We start from the raw sequence: 24,007 nt of genomic DNA on the forward strand, positions 1-24,007 counted from the left end.
ATGGTCAACGTGGTTCGATACACACCAACAAGAATACACAGAAGAATCACACAAAAAAAGGTCTTAATGACCTGGATAACCATGATGGTGTGCTCACTCATGTACAGCCAGATATCCTGGAGTGTGAAGTCAAGTGGGCCTTAGGAAGCATTGCTACAAACAAAGCTGGTGGAGGTGATAGAATCCCAGCTGAGCTATTTCAAATCCTAAAATAATGATGCTGTTAAAGTTCTGCACCCAATATGCCAGCAAATTTGGAATACTCAGCAGCAGCCACAAAACTGAAAAAGGTCAGTTTACATTTCAATCCCAAATAAGGGCAATGCCAAAGAATGTTCAAACTACTGCACAAATGCACTCATTTCACATGCTAGTAAGGTCATGCTCAAAATCCTCCAAGCTAGGCTTCAACAGTATGTGAACTAAGAACTTTCAGATGTAAAAGCTGGATTTAGAAATGGTGGAGAAACCAGAAATCAAATTGCCAACATCCACTGGATCATAGAAAAAGTAAGAGAATTCGAGAAAAATATTTACTTCTGCTTCATTGACTATATTAAAGCCTTTGACTGTGTGGATCACAACAAACTGTGGAAAATTCTTAAATAGATGGGAGTACCAGACCACCTTACCTGTCTCCTGAGAAACCTGTATACAGGTCAAGAAATAACAGTTAGAACCAGACAGGGATCAATGGACTGGTTCAAAATTAGGAAAGGAGAATGTCAAGGCTGTATATTGTCACCCTGCATATTTAACTCATATGCAGAGTATCATGCAAAATTCTGGGCTGGATGAAGCACAAGCTGGAATCAAGATTGCTGGGAGAAATATCAATAACCTCAGATATGCATATGACACCACCCTAATGGCAGAAAGCAAAGAAGAACTCAAGAGCTTCTTGATGAAGGTGAAAGAAGAGAGTGAAAAAGCTGGCTTAAAACCCAATATTCAAAAAATGAAGATCATGCATCTGGTCCCAACACTTAATGGCAAATAGATGGGGAAGAAATGAAAATAGTGACAAACTTTATCTTCTTGGGCTCCAAAATCACTGCAGATGATGACTGCAGCCATGAAATTAAAAGATGGTTGCTCCTTGGAAGAAAAGCTATGACCAACCTAGACAATGTATTAAAAAGCAGATTCTGCCAACAAAGGCCCGGGTAGTCAAAGCTATGGTTTTTCCAGTAGTCGTGCACGAATGTGACAGGTGGACCATAAAGATGGCTGAGCACCAAAGAATGGACACTTTCGAACTGTGGTGTTGGAGAAGACTCTTGAGAGTCCCTTGGACTGCAAGGAGAGCAAACAGTCAATCCTAAAGGATATTAACCCTGAATATTCATTGGAAGGACTGATACTGATGCTGAAGCTCCAATACCTTGGCCACCTGATGCAAAGAGCTGACTCACTAGAAAAGACCCTGATGCTGGGAAAGATTATAGGCAGGAGAAGAAGCGGGTGACAGAGGATGAGATGGTTGGATGGCATCATTGACTCAATGGACATGAGTTTGAGCAAACTTCTGGGAGATAGTGAAGGATGGGGAAGCCTGAAGTGCTGCCATTCATGGGGTCACAAGGAGTCAGACACTCCTGAGCAATTGAACAACAGTAGGTAAACCCAAACTGGCTTTGAGAGCTGGACTGTGTCCACTTATTCTCAGGAAAGACAAGACTAATACAGGTGGAACTGAGCTGGAAGGAACTAATGGGAACAGAGTTGGGCAGGGTGGTTCTGAAGGCTGAAGACAGACAGACAGACCTCCCAGCGTCAATCTACCTCTTAACTAGCCATGGCAATGGGGGAGGCCATGGATGCACAAAGGATGAAAGGTACAGAACGTGCAAGACACCCACCATAACAGACGGCTTCAGCCTTCTTTCTCACCAATCCCTTTACGAGACAGGATGACAGGTCTCTCTCCCTAGTTCACCTGATGAACTGTAAGAGTCAAAAGGTAGAAGAGAGAGAAGCAAAGGACCTGAATGATCCACAACTGGAAAATCCACCCATGTTAGGGGACAGCTTCCTGTGCTGTGGACAACTCTGTAGGCCAGGCCAGAGAGAGCAGGTCCTCGGGCACTTCTCTGCGCTCCTTGCCTGTTCTTGTGTTTCTGACCGCTCTGCTCACAGTCAGATTGTACCTACTATAATCTGGGTCAGTCTGCTGCAAAACTTGTGGCTGTCAGTCCCATTCAAGGAGGCTTTTTCTAAATGGTGAGCAATGCAGCAGGTATTTCTTCTGAATTTATAGCACTGGGCATTTCTCCAGATACTGTCTTCTTTCCATCGATTATTTAAAAGACAGAAACCTTTGGGTGTTGATTCTCAAGTGTCCAGACTGAATAACCCCTACCAATGAACTCTCCCAGCTCAAGGGTGGAACCAATCTGCCATTATCACTCTTAAAAACTGCTCTGATTTGAACTCATGAACCACTCAGGACAGGCTGAAGTCATCAGAATCTTCACTGTTGCTGTGGAAAGGTTGGAATTTTTTCAGTTATTAACCAGAGAATCACCGTCACACCTAAGACTTAAAAATCACTAGAGAGACTACAAAGAAAGGCAGATCTGGAACGTTACAGAAAGCACCTTCACATAGCATCCTCTTGTTGCAACAGAATCCAGAATGCTTCCCCTGGCTCTCTTCTTTTCAGCCTTTCCTTCCCTTTAATGTTCAATCTGCACCCGAAACCTGCTAAATTATTCACCACGGCCTTCTCCATGCCTCATCCATAATGGATAACACCTGCAATGGAAAACAGCCCCCATAATAAGACGACGGTTGAGATGGGAACACAAAGAATGGGAGCCGCACCCACATCTGGGGGAGGACTCAGGGCATCAGGATGCCAGCCAGCCTCCAAGGCTGTTTTCTCAGCACCAGCAAGACCCCTCATCCCAGGCGCCTTGCCACCTCTTTTTGTGTCATGACGTGTGGAGAGATGATAGCATTCAGAGTCACCCAGACAGGGTCTGGAGCCCCAGTTGATGCTGCCGGAGTTGAAGGCAACATACCCATTGGTCCAGGCCTCCCCCATCCCCAAAGTCCAGGGGGATCAGCAGAACAGTGGTTGAAAGCTCTGCCTTAGCTTAAGAAGCACTCTTTATGGCAAAATCTTTTGGCCCCGGAAGTCCCTTGACAATAATGTTAAAATGCTTCTACTTAAGAATGCGTGTGGTTGTGCGTTTTCCTTCGGGACAATCCCTCTTCCTCCCCATTTCCATAGGTTCTTCTGAATCCCAACTGTCTCTGATGTAGCCACCTGCCTCTCACCCCTATTCTCTTTTGCACCACTTTGGCTTCATTCTTTGCTGGCCAGCAGGATCTGCCCATTCCTGGCCAGATGACAAAATTAATACAGCCTGTGAGTTGGGAATGGCTGAAGAGGTCAACTGGGGAGGATGAGGCCAGCAGCTGCTGGTTTTAGGCCCAGCAGGTCTTGGCCAACACAAGGGGATGACAAGACATCAAATGGAGTAGATGGACTTCTCGAATGGGCCCTGTGATCCCCAACTCTTGGTATACAGACCCTTGTGTAATTCTCTTCCTGGGGAAGAAGAGTGGGCTAGTGATTTACTCTAAATACAGCAAAGGTGATAGGATGTCATTCTGTAATTAGAAGTCACAGTCTTTTATAGCCCAGCTTGCTAACAGACTCAGCTGGCATACTTTATTAACACAAGCAGCCAAGGACGAGAGTACCCATGTGGCACAGAACGAAGAGGCCTGTGGGCAACACTCAGCTAGGAACCAAGGCCCTCACTCCAAAGGCCTGTGAGGAGCTGTATCCTGCCAACAAGCTTACTGGAAGCAGGGCTTTCCCCGGGTGAGCCTTAAGATAACTACAGACCACTGACCCCTTGACTGCAGTCTGAGAGAGGCCCCAAAGCAGAGGACCAGCGAAGTAACGCCAGAATCTTGACCACAGAAACTGTGAGATAATCACCATGGCATGGTTCATGCCACTAAGTTCTGTAGCAATTTGTTACACAGCTGTAAGTAGCTAAGACATTAAAGGTGGCTTCAGAGGAAAGCGGGGAGGCCTGGAGGTCGGACTGAGGGCTCAACAAAGAACTAGCCTGGAACAGATCATAAATTCTGCACAGGCAGGTTCTGTGTTTTAGACAGCACCTGCATCTCCATGCCTGCTATATCCCTGGCGTCTTGTACACTGTTTGAGATATAGGAGGAACTTGAAAATATTTGTTAAATGTGCAGATGATAAGTTGAGAGAGACCTTCAATTTCTGATGAGATACAGTAGTCACCACTCTCTCTGGTTCACTGACAAAGCAAAGAATAGTGTGGCTTTGTGGCCAGGCTCTATTTCTTACTCACAGTGTCTTATATGTAGCTTATGCTCTATTTAACCCAAAAGTGTTAGCAAGGGAAGTAACAGCTCAACCCAATCACTTCATGGCAGTTTGCATGGCAGATGGTTGAGAGCACATTTATTCCTTTGCTATCATTCACCTAAGAAGAGGTTTCTTATTGGTTTCTGAGGTCTATTTGGCAAAGTACACTGCGGCCCATTTTTTCCTGTCCTGACAGCAGATCCTTTGGTTCTAAAGTTGTGGTTCTGGATAGGCTTCTGGGATGTTAACCTAGAGGGTCTGCCAGCCCCCCTTTGCTAAACAGTATGAACCATATTGTAGAACGAAGTTGGTTTTAGAACCTATACTGGGATGCATATTCTTCTGCAGCAGGCCCGGAGAACACTCTGAGTTAAGGATGTTTAGGGTCTAGTTCTTTTCAAGCCAAAAAATGACACAAAAGCGAGCTGACTGTCTTAGAAAAATTCTCCTTCCTGACTCCTACCTGCTAAGAATACATCACATTCCAGCTCAGAATTTATCCACTTAGGGAAATCAGGCCTCAACAGAACACATGATTCATTCTGAAGTCTGCCTACCTGACTACAGATCCCATTTCAGCTCCATCCTTTGCTATTCAGATCCTGGAAAATCTATGGCTGGCCAGAGCTCCCTGAGGAGATGTGAACTGGCAAAAAGGACCTCTCAGAGAAAGATACTTTTACAGGAATCCTTCATGAAAACAATCCTTCAGCAGCAAAAACAGTTCTTTTCACTCACTCACGTACACTTGACAACACAATCACAACAGGATAAGATGTTGCTAACAAGCCTTAACGAATTAGCATGTACACTTGACCTTGGTCAACAGTTTCCTAGCAACAAGAACAACAATCAAGTCCATGTAGGTTGATGCTGAAATTCAGGGCAGAGGGAAAGGAGAGAGGACAGGGAGCAGGTGACACCAAGGAAACCAAGGCCGAGATGAAGCCAGGATGCTTCTCCACCCTCATCACATCATCTTTCTCAAAAAAAAAAAAAAAAGAAAGAAAAACTTTAGGCACAAAAGTACACATGATCGGGGCAGGTGTTAACATCTAGCCCTCACTTCCCAGGATTTTGGCAATACCTCCCTCTCAGCAGGAGAGTGGCTGGTTTCTGACTAAGAAATGTTAGTGCCAAAATCGTTTCCTGCCTCAAAAGATTTTCACCAGTTGGTCTCTGGAATTGGGGACATCAATAAAAGCTAAATGTTAGCTGAAGGGAGTGATGCAAAGTGCCATTATCACTAATTAGCAGTTTTGTTTGACTTAATCAATCAGACTGGGGGTTGGCGAGGGGAAGGGCTTACAATATGACAATACAGTGCTGCTTAAGGTGGAAGTGGAGACCCTGAGGCATTCAGAGTGCCTGAGCAGATGGGCAACACCATGTGAGTGCTTGCAGAAAACAGAGAAAGTGGAGAAAGTGTGCTAATGGCCAACTTCTCTAATTCACAGTCTGCCACTGACCAGTCCTAAATGTTAAATGAATTTCGACCTACTAAGGCCTTCCACTGTGACTCAGCTGGTAAAGAATCTGCCTGCAATGTGGGAGATGTGGGTTCAATCCCTGGGCTGGGAAGATCCCCTGGAGAAGGGAAAGGCTACCCACTCCAGTATTCTGGCCTGAAGAATTCCATGGACTGTATAGTCCATGGGGTCGCAAAGAGTCGGACATGGCTGAGTGACTTTCACTTTCAAGGCAACAAAATACTCCAAAGTTGTAATTCTGATTTCACATTTCCATGGATGACTTAGGATTTGCAAAACCATTTTGCTCTGTAATTCTGGGGAAAAAAATCTGATAACTTATTTTACTGATGAAGAAACTGAAGTCGAGGAAGAAAGCAGGTGACCAACTCAGTTGAGCTACAGCAGGTCAACGACAGGGCTAAGATTTACATATAATGAGTACTTACTGAGCATCATCAACATTGTGCAATTTGAGTTGGACTGTGAAGAAGGCTGAGCGCCGAAGAATTGATGCTTTTGAACTGTGGTGTTGAAGACTCTTGAGAGTCCCTTGGACTGCAAGGAGATCCAACCAGTCCATTCTGAAGGAGATCAGCCCTGGGATTTCTTTGGAAGGAATGATGCTAAAGCTGAACTCCAGTACTTTGGCCACCTCATGAGAAGAGTTGACTCATTGGAAAAGACTCTGATGCTGGGAGGGATTTGGGGCAGGAGGAGAAGGGGACGACAGAGGATGAGATGGCTGGATGGCATCACTGACTCAATGGACGTGAGTCTCAGTGAACTCCGGGAGTTGGTGATGGACAGGGAGGCCTGGCGTGCTGCAATTCATGGGGTCGCGAAGAGTCGGACACGACTGAGCGACTGATCTGATCTCTGACAAGAGGAGGAGGAAACACTACACCTTCAATAGACTGACAGTGGCTAATGCATGTGAGACAAGTAGAAAGTAAGACAGCAAAGAATCAAGTGTTAAACTGCAGTTTACAGTTTAAGCTGGTGGTTACCAGTTTTGGGGCTTCCCAGGTGGTTCAGAGGTAAAGAATTCGCCTGCCAGGCAGGAGACACACAAGTTTGATTCCTGGATAAGGAAATGACAACCCACTCCAGTATTCTTGCCTGGGAAATCCCATGGACAGAGGAGCCGTGTGGGTTCATGGGGTCACAAAAGAGTCAAACACGACTCAGCAACTTAGTAAGAAAAACAAATTTTGATTGGGCCTTAGAAATACTGATGGTAAGACCAAATCTCCAGAGATTCTAATCAAGACTCCTGGAAGCTATCTATTCAAAGAGTAGGGCCCTGCCTGCACTAAATAGGAATGCAATCTGGACAGAGGTGAGAGCCAGTTTAAGAAGTGGAGTACAGACGTAAGTCTGTGTAAACAAGAGCAGATTTAGGATTTGTAATTACTAGTCCAATGAGTAAGCCAATGCAGGGTAGGGTGGGGATACAAACCAAAGGAGCCATGTCATCTCTGTCCAGTGGGGTCTGCTTAATCACACCTGAAATTTACATCAGGAAATTACTTCCTAGAGGAATGTCTGTCTTTGCCCAAGATAAAGGGCATAGACATTCGGGATGATTTGTCTTCTAAAGCTGTAAAATATGTCAAAGACCAGTGGGACTCTGGGAGAGCAAGGTGGCTTTTGTCAAAATAAAATAACATCCTCTCTACAGCTGCTCTCGACAAAGTGGTCAGTGAAAATCCGTGTTTCAAAGAAAGTGAACTGACAAGCTACATCTCTGTATTAAGAACACGTCAGTTACACCTGTAATGGGATCACTTCCTATTTAAAAGATGATCACGTTTATAGATAAAGTGCATTTCATAATTCCCCAGGACGACATGGGTCCAGGATTTAATTGGGTTACATATGGAATTCAATTATCTATGATCTATCTGCTCCTCTCCCTGTACCTTCTCTTTGTCCCCTATAGAGCCCCAGTCCACTTACAGAAAATACCAAGGGTGCCCAGGTGGGAGAGCTGACACAATTTTTCTAAAGACTCCTGGGAAGTTTCTGGAGTCCCAACTTATTAAGCAAGCATGTCAAGACACCCAAATTGTGGTCCCAAGTGCTGTGATTCTATCTGGAAAGTGATAACAAAATGCTCTCAGGTGAAATCATCAATTTCCTTCCCTGTTGCTTTCCCCGTATTTCCCCGCACAGTAGTTTCACAGATACACTGACTAGTGAGACAATTCATTACAAAGTTGAGAAAGATTCCTCTTGGGAGTGGGATCAGGTCAAGAGAAAAAACTGGAGCCTGGGGTTAAGAAAATCAATCTTTCCCATCACTTATCTTCATTCCATTGAGCACAGGGTAGCTAGAGACCTTGCCTTCTGCTGTGCAGATCATCAGACCAGTTTGCTCCGATCATTCCAATACAATGCTGATATGATGACAGTGGGGAGACAACTGCTTGGTCCTGTGGACAGGGCAGGCCTGGAGCTGAACTGACAGGTAACACTCAAAAGGTGAGATAAATTAATCAGCAAAACTTCAGATCCAGGAGGAGAATGCAAAAGCACACATTCTTCTAGCTCCTTTTGCTTTTTCATGATTGAAATAAACTATATATTTGCTCTCTGATAGGGACTTCCAGATCAAATCTTTTCATTTCCAAGTTGTAACAGCAAGATCATGACATGTTTAAAAACATTACGCTGGTCGCATCAGGTCCTCACAGTTCATAGAAAAGTGTATTTTTGTTGTTGTTGTTACTGACAACGAAGTTCTGTTATTTAAGAGCATTACTTGCCATTGGCAGGGATATGGCAATTTATTGCTGACCCTAAGTTGCAGAATGGGCCGTTATATGTACTCTGGTAAAGGTAGGCACATTGAAAACATTTCATTTTAAAAGTATGGACCATTAACCTAAGTAAGTATATAAACCTGAGGAGAAATCAATGCATCCACTTTGACCTCAGCAAACATCATTCTCACTGCAGCTATTCATATTCTGGCTGCCATCCTTCCCACATGTGTTCAGCAGTTTCCACACTCTAAGCCCATTATCAAACCCACAGATCCTGAACTCATCAGGGTTTTTACTGTCAAGATGCAAATCCACTTCCCAATTAGGGTTCTTCACCTGAAGTAGTACAGCCCACTCCTTGACCTACTTTTTACCTCTTTACTCTTATGCGTGTAATATAAGCAAAATGTAAGCGTGTGTGCTCAGTGCATACACAAACACAGCAGGAAATTAAAATGAAAAACTCAGAACACTTAGCTCATCATACAACAGAGGTAATACAGCAGTCATTTTCTACAAATTGTGCACATAATATACAGAAATGTTTGCCTTTTTTTTTTTTTTTCAAGAAAGTGGACAGTAATGTGGAAATAACCCCTTTATACAGTGACTGATCTCTGCATAATGATTCCAGCTCTTATTTTTAAAACATAAAGCAAAGAAATAGAGAAACATAGTTTTGAAAGTCAAATGGTACTATAAGGTTTACAGCAAAAACCGAAGTCCTTTTCCGTATTCCTCCGCGCTCCATGGTTTCCTTTCAGCATTTCTCCCTGTATTTGCTTCCACAGGTGTAAAGATTGTGTTTACACTGCCTCACCTTGATTTTCAACTGCTTACATTATTTCCCAGGGCTCTCCTGGTAAAGAATCTGTCTGCAATGCAGGAGGCCTGGGTTTGATCCCTGGGTCAGGAAGATCCCCCGCAGAAGAGAATGGCAACCCACTCCTGTATTCTTGCCTGGAGAATTCCATGGACAGAGGAGCCTGGTGGGCTACAGTCCAAGGGGTCACAAAGAGTCAGACACAACTGAATGAATAACACTTTCACCTTCATTTTTCAATTGCAGATATTATTTCTTGGCTTCTACTATGAAAGACTAGGAGTTATCTCCTTTATACTATACCTTCCCTCATCTACTCAATGATACTGTTGTTGGTTAATCAATATTGGGTGTTTGCATTCTGAAGACTATGCACATGCTCTTCTCTGAGACACACACAATGTATTATTGCATTTCTTGCATAACGAATGCTTTTAGTGAGGTAAGTAGCTGAATTGTTTTTCCATTTGCTTAGTTGTCTATGTTCTGAACAATAACTTATGCCAAACTCAAAGGCAATCTAAGATTCCTCTCAGTACAAATGTATTAGGAAACCCAGGACAGAGAGAAGATGGGGGAGTAAAAGGACATGAGCTCATCTCTTCTTAGGAAAACATCAAAATCACAACTAACTGCTGAAAAACCATCAACAGAAAATGCTCAAAGGTACCAATAAAAGATATCCCACACTTCTAAAGGTGGATGCCACAGTGAGATGGTAGGAGAGGCACAGTTATGATAAAATCAAATCCCATATCCGATGAGTGGACGACCCACAAACTGGAAAATAATTGTACCACAAAAGCTCTCCCACAGGAATGAAAGTTCTGAACCCCACAATAGGCTTCCCAGCCTGGGAGTCCGGCAATGGGAGGAGGAGCCCCCAGAGAATCTAGCTTGATCGCAGGAATTTCAAGGGACTCAGGGAAACAAACTCCACTCTTGGAAGGCACACAAGGTCTTGTGCACACCAGGAACTAGGGAAAAAAAGCAGTGACCTCATAAGACACTGGGCCAGACCTACCTGCTAGTACTGGAGGGTCTCCTGCACAGGCAGGGGGTGGCTGCAGCTCACTGCAGACAAAGACACTGGTGGCAGCAGTTCTGTGGAATATTCACTAGCAGGAGCTCTCCTGAAAGTCGCTATTTTCTCACCAACACCTGGCTCCACCCAACTGCCTGTAGCTCCAGTGCTGGGATACCTCAGGCTAAACAACCAACAGGCTGGCAATACAGCTCTTCCCACAGCAGACAGGCTGCTAAAAGCCATCCTGAGCACATGCTGCTGCTGCTGCTGCTAAGTCGCTTCAGTCGTGTCCGACTCTGTGTGATCCCATAGACGACAGCATAGCTGCCCACTAAACACACTCTTTGACAGAGCCTTGCCCACCAGAGGGACAAACCCAGTTCCAACCGCCAGAGGGCAGGAACCAGTCCCTCCCACCAGCAAGCCTGCACAAGTGTCTTAGACAGCCTCATCCACCAGGGGGCAGACAGCGGAAGTAAGAACTACAACCCTAGAGCCTACAGAATGAAAACCGTAATCACAGAAAGTCAAATGAAGTGAGAGAGCAGAGGAATATCTTCAGGATGAAAGAACAAAATAAAGTCCTAGAAGAACAACTAAATGAAATGGAAACAGGCAATCTACCTGAAAAATAAATCAGAGACATGACAGTAAAGACAATTCAAAATCTCAGAAAAAGAATGGAGGCGCACACTGAGAAGTTACATGTGATGTTTAACAAAGACCTGGAAGAACTAAAGAACAGTGGTGAACAATACAGCAACTGAAAGTAAAAACAGAGGGAATCAATAGCAGAATAACGGAGGCAAAAGAATGGATAAGTAAGCTTGAAGGCAGAATGGTGAAAATCATGTAACAGGATAAAGAAATGAGGACAGTCTTAGAGAGCTCTGGGAGAACATTAAATGCAAGAACATTCACATTGCAGGGGTCCCAGAGGAGAACAGAGAGAGGAAAGGCTTAAGAAAATATTTCAAGAGATAATAGCTGAGAATTTTCCCATGGGAAAGGAAACAGTCACCTGAGTAGAGGAAGCACAGAGTCCCAGGCAGGATAAATCCAAGGAGGAACACACCAAGACACACAGTAATCAAAATGACAAAAATCAAAGGAAAAATGTAAGAGTAACAAGACAAAAGGAATAAATAACATACAAGGGAACCCCCATAATGTCATCAGCTGATGTATCAGCAGAAGCTCTGACTCAGTCTTGACAGAGAAATCAAGGTTTTACAGACAAGCAAAACTAAGACATTGCAGCACCAACAGATCAGCTTTGCAACAAATGCTAAAGAAACTTCTCTAAGCAGAAAAGATCACAACTAGAAACAAGAATATTATGAATGGAAAAGCTCACTGGTAAAGGCAAACATACAGTAAAGGTAGGAAATAACCTACATATAAATACCCTGACAACCACCATGGTGCTGTCACCCACCTAGAGCCAGACATCCTAGGGTGTAAAGTCAAGTGGGCCTCAGGAAGCATTACTACAGCAAAGCTAGTGGAGGTGACGGAGTTCCAGCTGAGCTATTTCACATCCTAAAAGATGATGCTGTTAAAGTCCTGCACTCAATACGCCAGGAAATTTGGAAAACTCAGCAGTGGCCACAGGACTGGAAAAAGTGTTTTCATTCTAATCCCAAAGAAAGGCAATGCCAAAGAATGTTCAAACTACTGCACAACTGTGCTCATTTCACATGCTAGCAAGGTAATGCTCAAAATCCTTCAAGTCAGGCTTCAACAGTATGTGAACTGAGAATTTCTGAAATGTTCAAGCTGGATTTAGAAAAGGCAGAGGAACCAGAGATCAAACTGCCAACATTCACTGGATCACAGAAAAAGCAAGAGAATTCCAGGAAAATATCTTCTACTGCTTCATTCCTAAAGCCTTTGACTCTGTGGATCACAACAAACTGTGGAAAATTCTTAAAAGAGATGGGAATACTAGACCACCTCATCTGCCTCCTGAGAAACCTGTATGCAGGTCAAGAAGCAACAGTTAGAACTGGACATGGAACAATGGACTGGTTCAAAATTGGGAAAGGAGAATGTCAAGGCTGTATATTGCCATCCTGCTTATTTAACTTCTATGCAGTGAAATGCCAGGCTGGATGAATCACAAGCTGGAATCAAGATTGCTGGGAGAAATAGTGATAACCTCCAATACACAGATGAAACCATCCTAATGGCAGAAAGAAAAGAGGAACTAAAGATAAAGGTGAAAAGGTGAAAGAGGACCCTCTTGATGAAGGTGAAAGAGGACACTGAAGAAGTTGGCTTAAAACTCAACATTCAAAAACTAAGACCATGCATCTGGTTTCATCACTTCATGGCAAATGGAAAAAAAATGGAAACAATGACAGACTTTATTTTCTTGGGCTCCAAAATCACTGCAGATGGTGACTGCAGCCATGAAATTAAAAGGCACTTGCTCCTTGGAAGAAAAGCTATGAAAGACCTAGAGAGCATATTAAAACATACAGACATCACTTTCCAGACAAAGGTCCATATAGGCAAAGCTATGGTTTTTCCAGTAGTCATGTACGGATGGGAGAGTTGGAATTTAAAGAAGGCTGAGCACTGAAGAACTGATGCTTTCAAATTGTGGTGCTGGAGAAGACTCTTGAGAGTACCTCGGGCTGCAAGGACATCAAACCAGTCAATCTTAAAGGAAATCAGTCCTGAATATTCATTGCAAGGACTGATGCTAAAGCTCCAATACTTTGGCTACCTCAGGCGAAGAGCCAACTCAGTGGAAAAGACCGTGATTCTGGGAAAGATTGAGGGCATGGGGATAAGGGTGAGACAGAGGATGAGATGGCTGAATGGTATCATCAACTCAATGGACATGAGTTTGAGCAGTCTCTGGGAGATAATGAAGGACAGAGAAGCCTGGTTGCTGCAGTCCATGGGGTCACAAAGAGTTGGACATGACTGAGCGACTGACTATCACAATATCAAAACTAGCAATTGTGAGAAGAGGAGGGAGGGTACAAATGCAGGATATCGGAAATGCATTTGAAATTAAAACTCCTACAACTTAAAACAATCTTATTTATGTATAGACTTCTATATTAAAAGGGTGGCTCCGATGGTAAAGAATCTGCCTGCAATGCAGGAGAGTCAGGTTTGATCCCTGGATTGGGAAAATCCCCTGGAGAAGGGGATGGCAACCCACTCCAGTATATTCTTGCCAGGAGAATTCCCAGGACAGAGGAGACTGGTAGGCTACAGTCCATGGGGTCCCAAAGAGTGGGACATGACTGAACCTCATGGTAATTGCAAGCCAAATATCTACAACGGATACACACACACACACAAAAGTTAAAGGAACCCTAATACAACACTAAAGTTAGTAATCAAATCACAACAGAAAAAAAAGACCTACACAAGTAAATCGAAAACAATCAACAAAATGGCAGTAAGAACATAGATACCAAGCTTCCAGTTCAAGATGGCAGAGTAGAATCTGTGTGGTCATCTCCTGCTGTGAGAGCACCAAAATCACAATAAGCTATTGAACAATCGTCAACAGGAGGATGCTGGAACCTACCCAAAGAAGATACCCCATTTCCAAAGACAAAGAAGAAGCCATAGCAAGACAATAGGAGGGGCACAATCATGATAAAATAAAATTCCATACTCACCCAGTGGGTGACCCATAAACTGGGTAACAATAATACCAAAGAAGCTTTCCTGCTGTTGCGAAGGTTCTAAACCCATGTCAGGCCTCCCAGCCTGGGGATCTGACAGACAGACTGGGAATCCCCAGGGAATCTGACCTTGAAGGCCAGTGGGATTTGATTACAAGACTTCCACAGGACTGGGGGAAACACAGCCTCCAGTCCTGGAGGGCACAAACAGAACCTTGGGTGCACCTGAGGAAAGGAGCAGTGACCCCACAGGAGACTGAGCCAAAACCACCTGCTGGTGTTCAAGAGTCTCCTCTGGAGGTGTGGGTTGGCAGCGGCTTACCAAGGGACGGGGGCACTGGCTGCAGCACTCTGGAAAGGCCCCCCTTGGCATAAACTCTCTTGGAGGTCGCCATTAACCCCACCATAAAGCCCTTAGACCTGTGGGCTGGGTCACCTCAGGCCAAAAAACTACCAGGGAGGGAAATAAGAGAAAGAAGCAACAACAGAATAAAACAACATTAAAAGAGGCCCTGAAGGTCTATGAATAGGATGAGTATTTTTGGCAAGATGAGTGATCTGGGCGTGTATTTTCTATTTTGATTTTAAAGTGCACATTTTTTTCACATCATAATGTCTCTATACTGATGGTATGAAGTGAAGTGAAGTGTTAGATGCTCAATGGTATCCAACTCTTTTGTGACCCCATGGACTGTAGCCCGCCAGGCTCCTCCGTCCACAGAATTTTCCAGGCAAGAATACTGGAGTGGATTGCCATTTCCTTCTCCAGGGAATCTTCCCAACCCAGAGATTGAACCCACGTCTCCTGTGTCTCCTGCATTAACAGGTGGATTCTTTGCCACTGAGCCCTAATTATTAATTAATAATTATTAATAATACTGTGTTGCGTATTTGGAAGTTGCTGAGGGAACAGGTTGTAAAAGTTCTCATCCCAAGAAAAATTTCTGTAACTCTGTATGACGACAGATATTATCTGGACTTATTGTGGTGATCATTTCACAATATGTACAAATATATACACATCATTATGTTTTTTGTCAATTATACCTTGAGAATATAAAATAATAATCATAAAAGAAAAAAAAGAACATATATATTGAAAATTACTTTAAATGTTCCAACCAAAAGACACAGACTGACTGAGTGGATACAAAAACAAGACTCATACATATGTTGTCTATAAAAAACTCACAATCTAGGGAAACATACAGGCTGAAACTAAGGATATGGAAAAAGGTAGTCAATGCAAATGGAAATCAAAAGAAAACTGGAGGAGCAATACTCAGACAAAATAGACTTTAAAGAAAGTTTAGAGAGACAAAGGACACAAATAATGATCAAGGATCAAGCCAAGAAGAAGATACAACAATTGTAAATATACATGTACCCAGTGCAACAGCACCTCAATATGTAAGGCAAACACTAACAGCCATAAAGAGACACCAACAGTAATACAATAGTAGTAGGTGACTTTAACACCTCACTTTCATCAATGGACAGATCATCCAGACAGAAAATCAATAAGGAAACACAGGCCTTAAAAGATACATTAGACCAGATGAACTTAATTGATATTTATACAGCATTCCATCCCAAAGCAGCAGGCACACATGGAACATGTTCCACAACTGACCACAAGCTGGACCATAAAATAAGTGCTGGTAAATTTAAGGAAACTGAGATCGTATCAATCATGTTTTCCCACTATAATGCTACAAAATAAATCAACTACAAGAAAAAGACTGTAAAAAACACAAGCACAAACACAAAGAGGCTAAATAATATGCTACTAAACAACCAATGGATCACTGAAGAAATTGAAGAAGAAATAACAAAAAAATCCCTAGAGACAAATGAAAACAAAAGCATGATGATCCAAAACCTATGGGACACACAGCAAAAGCAGTTCTAAGAGGGAAGTTTATAGCAATACAAGATTACCTCATGAAACAAGAAAACTCTCAAATAAACAACCTAACCTTATTACCTAAAGCAACTAGAGAAAGAACAAACAAAACCCAAAGTTAGAAGGAAAGAAATCATAAAGATCACAGCAAAAATAGAGACAAAGAAAACAATAGAAAAAAAAAGCAATGAAACTAAAATTGATTCTTTGAAAAGATAAATGAAATAGATAAACCTTTTAGCCAGACTCACCAAGAAAAAAAGGGAGAGGCTGCAAATCAATAAAATTAGAAATGAAAAAGGGAGAAGTTACAATGGACAACACTGAAATGCAAACGACCATAAGAAACTACTGAAAGCAACTATGTGCCAATAATATAGACAACTTAGAAGAAATGGACAAATTCTTAGAAAGGTACGATCTTCTAAGACTGAACCAGGAAGAAATAGAAAATACGAACATCAATCACAAGTACTAAACTGAAACTGTGATTTAAAAAAAAAAAACAAACTTAAACAAAAGTCCAGGACCGGATGGCTTCACAGGCATATTCTATTAAACATTTAGAGAAGATGTAACACCTATCTTCTGAAACTATTCCAAAAAACTGCAGAGGAAGGAACATTTCCAAACCCATTCTATAAGGTCACTATCACCCTGATAAAACCAGGACAAAGATACCACAAAACCAGACAAAGATACCACAAAAAAAGAAAATTACAGGTCAATATCACTGATGAACAGAGACACATAAACAGACACGGTGTATGATTAAAGGGATCATACACCATGATCAAGTGGGATTTATCCCATGGATGCAAGGATATTTCAATATCTGCAAATCAATCAGTGTGATACACTACACTAACAAACTGAAAAATAAAAACCATATGATCATTTCAATAGACACAGAAAAAAGCTTTTGACAAAATTCATCACCCACTTACAATAAAAACTCTCTAGAAAGCACCTTAACATGTTGTTCAGTCACTAACACCTCAACATAAGCCATATATGAGAAACCTACAGCTGATATCACACTCAATGGTGAAAAGCTAAAAGCACTTCCTCTAAGATCAAGAACAAGGCATGGATGCCCACTCTTACACTTTATTCAACATAGTTTTGGAAGTCTTAACCAGAGTGGAGAAGAAAAAGAAATAAAAGGAATGTAATTTGGAAAAGGAGTAAAACTGTCACTATTTGCAGATGATGTGATACTATACATATAAAATCCAAAGATGCTACCAGAAAACTACTAGAACTCATCAATGAATTTGGTAAAGTTGCAAGATAAAAAATTAATTCATGGAAATCTCTTGCATTTCTATATGACAATGAAAGATCAGAAAGAGAAATTATGCAAACAATCCTATTTACCATTGCAACAATAATAATAAAATTTCTATGAATAAAAACCTACCTAAGGAGACAAAAGACATGTACTCTGAGAACTGTAAGGCGCTGATGAAAGAAATTGAAGATGACACAAATAGATGGACAGATATACCCTGTTCCTAGATTAGAAGAATCAATATTATCAAAATGACTATACCACCCAAGGCAATCTACAGATTCAATGCAAGTCCTTTCAAATTACCAACAGCATTCTTCCAGAACTAGAACAAAAAAACTTTAAATTTGTATGGAGACACAAAAGATCTAGAATAATCAAAGCAATCTTGAGAAAGAAAAATGGAAGCTGGAGGAGTCAGGTACCTTGACATCAGACTATACTACAAAGCTACAGTCATCAAAAAACAGTATCATAGTGACAGAAATATAGATGAACGGAACAGGACAGCAAGTGCAGAAATAACCCACTCACCTATGGCCAATCTATGACAAAGGAGGCAAGAATACACAATGGAGAAACGACAGTCTCTTCAATAAATGGTGATGGAAAAATCAGACAGCTACATGAAAAATTAGACATTCTTTAACACCATACACAAAAATAAACTTAAAATGGATTAAAGATCTAAATGTAAGATGGGACAGTATAAACTCTTAGAGGAAAACATAGGCATAACACTCTGAGATAAATTGCAACAATATCTTATTTGATCCATTTACTAGAGTAATAGAAATAGTAACAAAAATAAACAAATGAGACCTAATTAACCTCAAAAGATTTTGCACAGCAAAAGAAATCATAAACAAAATGAAAAGACAACCCACAGAATGGGAGAAAATATTTGCAAAGGATGTTAACTGACCAGGGATTCATCTCCAAAATTTACAAAGGGCTCATGAAGCTTAATATCAAAAAGCCAAACAACCAATCAAAAAATGAGCAGAAGATCTAAATACACATTTCTCCAAAGACATACAGATGGCCATGAGGCATATAAAAAGATGCTCAACATTGCTAATTATTAGAGAAATGCAAATCAAAACTGCAGTGAGATATCACCTCAGATTGGTCAGAATGTCCATCATCAAAAAGTCTATAAATAATAAATGCTAGAGAGGGTGTGGAGAAAAAGGAACCCTCCTACAGATGGGAGTATGAATTGGCACAGCCTCTAATGGAGAACAGTACAGAGATTCTTTAAAAAACGAAAAACAGAACTATCATATGACTCAGCAATTCCATTCCTAGGCATATCTCTGGAGAGAACCATGGTTTGAACGGATATGCACCCCATTTTTCATTGCAGCACTGTTTACAATAGCCAGGACATGGAAGCAACCTAAATGTCCATGGACAGACGGATGGATAAAGTGGATGTGGTGTGTGTGTGTGTGTATACATATATAATGGAATATTACTCAACCATTCCATACATATAATGGAATATTACTCAACCATTAAAAAGAATGAAATAATGCCATGAAGCAACATGGATGGGCCTGGAGATTGTCACACTAGGTGAAATCAGACAGAGAAAGACAAGTATCATCTGATATCACTTATAAGCAGAATCTTAAAAAAAATGATACAAATGGTTATTTGAGCTTATTTACAAAACAGAACCAGAATCATAGACTTAGAGAACTAACTTACGGTTACCAGGGTAGGTAGGGTGTGAGGAAGGTTCAGGGAAAGAGTAAATTGGGAGTTTGGGACTGACAAGGATCTACTGTATAGCACAGGGATCTCTGTTCAATATTCTGCAATAACCTAAACGGGAAAAGAATTTCAGAAAGAATAGATACATGTATTTGTATAACTGAACCACTTTGCCATACACCTGAAAATAAGCAACACTGTTAATCAACTGTACTCCAATATAAAATAAAAAAAAATTTAAAGTAGCATATCCTTCAAAGATAAAAAGTCCTAGTGAAATATAGATTTAAAATATTTTTAAAATATTAGGAAATCTCTCATTTCCGTGTTTTCTGGAAACCTCCCACGTGGAGCCCTTCAAACTCCAGTCCACCCTGAGCTGGCCTGGCTGCTGCAGAAAGACCTTGTCTTTCTACACACCTACCATCTCCTCCCCTATCATCACAGGCAATGCCTGGTCTCTTTCCTGTGTGAGATTCTGTTTCCCAGTCCCATCTTCTTTCTTGAGTTTGATTTACACTCCCATTTTGGAGGGAGCAATTCTTGAACAGCTTCCTGAGAAAAGGTGCCAGGGAGGTAAATGTTCTGGGGTTCTGCGTAACTGAAAAAGTCTTACTCCACCTTCACACTTGAGACTGGGTGTCGGCCTCCCAGTTTCCAGTGTTGCTTTTGAAGCGTATACCATTGTTGTGATTCCTAATCATTTGTAACCTGTTTCTCCCTCTCTGAAAGCCTGGCAGATATCCTCCTTCTCCTCTGTTTTGAAATTTCTGTAGGTCTTTTATTGTTCTAGGTACCTAGTAGAATTTTCCAATCAGGAAACTGTCATGTCCTTTGCCTTGAGGACATAGCTTTTCATAATTTCTCCATTTTATCTATGTTCCTAATTCTTTCCATCTAGTGACTTAACTATTCTACTTTTTTGAAGATTTTTTTCTACTTTGTCTTCTAATCATCCCACTGAAGGATTTTTAAAATTTCTGCCATTTTTTTAAATTAAATTTTGTTTGGAACGTTCTCTTTTAAAATGGCATCCTATTTTAATTTATGGCTCCCCATCTTCTTATCTGGTCCCATCACTTCATGGCAAATAGATGGGGAAACAGTGGAAACAGTGACAGACTATTTTGGGGGCTCCAAAATCACTGCAGATGGTGACTGCGGCCATGAAATAAAAAGATGCTTACTCCTTGGAAGAAAAGTTATGACCAACCTAGACAGCATATTAAAAAACAGAGACATTACTTTGCTGACAAAGGTCCATCCAGTCCAGGCTATGGTTTTTCCAATAGTCATGTACGGATGTAAGAGTTGGATTATAAAGAAAGCTGAGCGCTTAAAAATTGATGTTTTTGAACTGTGGTATTGGAGAAGACTCTTGAGAGTCCCTTGGACTGCAAGGAGATCCAACCAGTCCATCCTAAAGGAAATCAGTCCTGAATGTTCAAGCTGAAAATCCAAAACTTTGGCCACCTGATTCGAAGAACTGACTCATTGGAAAAGACCCTGATGCTGGGAAAGACTGAAGGCGGGAGGAGAAGGGGATGACAGAGGATGAGATGGTTGGATGGCATCACCGACTCAATGGACATGAGTTTGAGTCAACTCCGGGAGTTAGTGATGGACAGGGAGGCCTGGCATGCTGCAGTCCATGGTGTCGCAGAGAGGTGGACACGACTGAGTGACTGAACTGAACTGATCTTCTTTGAGAGTGTTAGTGAATGTTTTATAGTTTTTCCCTGCTCTAAGCACTGCCTTTATTTCTCCAAGTTCCTTTCCACTTGCTTTTTGTGTGTCTTTCATGTTAGAGATGTTCTTTAAATGTCCAGCGATCCTTGGATATCCACTCATATATAAGAGGGTCCCCAAAAAGCCTACTGGAAGATCCATAAGTGGCAGTAAACTGCAGTGTGGGGTGATCAGGTGGGGACCCAGAGTTTTGCAGGAAAGCACCCAAACATTAGTAACTGAAGGTGTCTATTCTTGGGCCTTTTTGTTTCCTCAGAGAGGAATATTCTAATCTCTGGCTAGTGGGTGGGAGAGGGTAAATTCTAAGCCTGATCGCTAAGAACTGCAAGACCTTCTCAGGCCCAATGATTAGTGGCCCTGTGTTCCATAAGGCACCCCTAACACCCACTTTCTGCCGTGGCTAGTGTCCCCAGTTCCAGCTTTTCTCTGGTCCACGATTTCTTTCCAGTAAGCCTCCCACCTTCTGTGGAGGCGAGGGAGGAATGGTAATCTGGTGGCATGGGCTGGAGAACAGATTTGGAGTCTAATTTCTCCCATGACACAACTCCGAACAATCCTCTCTTCTTTTTCAGCCATACTCCTGCCATCTGAGATATCCAGTGTTTCATTCCTTAGCCTTTTAAGGGGCCTACAATACAAATCCTCACAGACACTAGGCAGAGTAGGGAACACAGGACCCTTATCAGTGTATTGTGAGAACCCACCAGGCTATGAGGCTATGCTGTGGCAATGAACCACCCCAAACCCCCAAGGTTTAAAGCAACGAACACTGAGTCCTCTCTCACACTACATGTTTGCGGGGGCAGCAGGGAGCCCTGCTCATCAGTCACCCAGGTGGACAGAGGCTCTATCATCCTGTGACACCAGCACTTCTGCCTGAGGCTTCGGCAGAAGACGGTGCTCTGAGCTGCTCCCACGTAGAAGCAGCATCACGCTGCAGTGCGCCCATGCCACTGCCGCGTCTCACTCTGAGGGGATCAGGAGGGGCAGGACAGTCCTCCCTGGGCTAGAACGCAGAGAACAATCGGCAATACAGGGTTGGGGGCACAAATGTCTACCACAGCCAACCACCACTTTGGTGTTCCAAAATTTTGTTCTCACCTGCTGCCATTTCCTGTCTCCTGGCACTTATGGGTTTACATATTTTTACTATTTTTACTGTCACTTTAGCGTAGCTTAAAGAGCAAGTAGAGATAAACACCAATTCAAGCCACACAACACACTATTCCAAGTAGCCAAAACGCTCCCATTTATGATGTGTGCTTGCTCCTATCCATGTCTCTGATTCTACCACGACTCTGTTCTTTACTCAGAGTGAATCTCCTGCCTAAAGAGAGAAGGGCTCAGCTCGGTGCTCTGTGATGACCTAGAAGAGTTGGGAGAGGGTGGGGGTGGGAGGGAGGCTTAAGAGGAAGGGATATAGCTATACGTATAGCTGATTCCGGAGAAGGCAATGGCACCCCACTCCAGTACTCTTGCCTGGAAAATCCCATGGATGGAGGAGCCTGGTGGGCTGCAGTCCATGGGGTCGAGAAGAGTCGGACACGACTGAGCAACTTCACTTTGACTTTTCACTTTCATGCATTGGAGAAGGAAATGGCAACCCACTCCAGTGCTCTTGGCTGGAGAATCCCAGGGATGGGGGAGCCTGGTGGGCTGCTGCCATCTCTGGGGTGGCACAGAGTCGGACATGACTGAAGTGACTTAGCAGCAGTAGCATAACTGATTCACTTCGTTGTAAAGCAGAAACTAACATAACATTGTAAAGCAATTATACTGTAATTAAAAATAATTTTTTTTTTAAAAGAGAGAGATGGGTAGACTGTGGGACTTTCAGAACTAGTCATTCATTAACAATATTTTCAAGAAGGGGACTGGAAGGTAGTTCTCAAACATATACCTGGAAAAGAGACTTTACTAGAAGCAAAGCATTTATAAAGTACTTTTTTTCAGAATTTCCACTCACTGCTGAGCATCTAGTCTGTATTCAGTAAGTCCTTGCTAATGAGCAGTTCTATTTTTGCATTTTGTAGGATTCAGTAGCAAGCAGATGTCAGTTTCCTTCAAGTAAGAGAAAAATGCTAAAGTTCCGAGAGAATTAAAAGTAGTGTGAAGAACAAATTTAGCTATCAGCAGGTATCTCTGGCAGGTAGTAGTACAGGTGGTTTTTATTTCTGTCTATTTGCATCACTATGGTTTCTGATGATGCTATTTTGAAAATGCACTGCTTCTGTAACAAGAATTCCAGCGCCCCTTCCCCAGGCCTGTTGACCATAACCAGAGTGGGAGAGACCATTCCAGGAAACCACACCCATGTTAATATGAGATTTAGCTAGGTCTCTAATCCATAGGGGCTTACATGGAAAAACTACACACATGATACTTGTCTTTTACATCAGTGGTTGTATTTTTTTTTTTTTTAAACATACTCAAGAATCATAGGGAAAATTTACAGAACGAAACAAAGCAAGGAAAACAAACCCAAAGAACAGGTCACTGGACCCCACCTAAGGTATTCTGGTTTGGAAAGAAAAGGTAGTAATGCCATTTTTAACAAGTACCTTCCAGAAAGACTACAGACCACAGTGCTTTTAATAGTGTTTTTCCATTTTCTACAACAGTATACATGAAACGAGCACTCAGTAAATATTTTTTGATGCTGAGGTGGAAACTAACAGAATGTATACACTTGTATTTTCCCCCATAATATCATCAAAGAGGTAGCAAATGAAGGGCTTTCCTATGGCATGACAGATGAAATGCAACGCACAAATTCAGACGGTTTAAAGACAACTGGTGGATTACTTTAAGGCACAGGGTTTGGGGTTTGCTTTGTATTAACTATTAATAACTCAGAAAGCCCTATTCACCAATTTATTAGTGTTAAGTTGAATTTCTGACGAGATGGGATTCTAAAGCATCACCAACTATTCTAAAATCAATTCTACCTTCTGAATGAAACAACTTGTAAGAGGGTTGTTTTATTAGTTCAAATGGATAACAGCAAGCCCCCAGCCCTAGTGGAGGCTGTGTGGTGGGTTCATCATCAGGTTGCAGGGACCAGGTGGTGAAGCAGGTCGTTTCACGGAGCTGGTACAGGTGAGAAAGCTGAAGGAAGAGGCCAGCATCTGTACCAAATGCTCCTGTGGCTTTTTTCCAACAGCTTTCCAAGTTTCTAAAAGGATTTAGAACCTGGTCTCCTGCCAGCTCCCTACTTTTAAAAG

The 24,007-nt window shown here is 42.1% G+C and overlaps 1 protein-coding gene across 4 annotated transcripts in view; it reads right to left on the reverse strand.

The window, feature by feature from the left end:
• The window catches only part of APBA1 (amyloid beta precursor protein binding family A member 1), a 244,730-nt gene that overhangs the window by 59,538 nt on the left and 161,185 nt on the right, over positions 1 to 24,007 (reverse strand). The gene's annotated exons all lie outside the window — the stretch shown is intronic.

Source organism: Bos javanicus, chromosome 8 (genome assembly GCF_032452875.1).
Source record: "Bos javanicus breed banteng chromosome 8, ARS-OSU_banteng_1.0, whole genome shotgun sequence".
NCBI classification, from domain to species: Eukaryota; Metazoa; Chordata; class Mammalia; order Artiodactyla; family Bovidae; genus Bos; species Bos javanicus.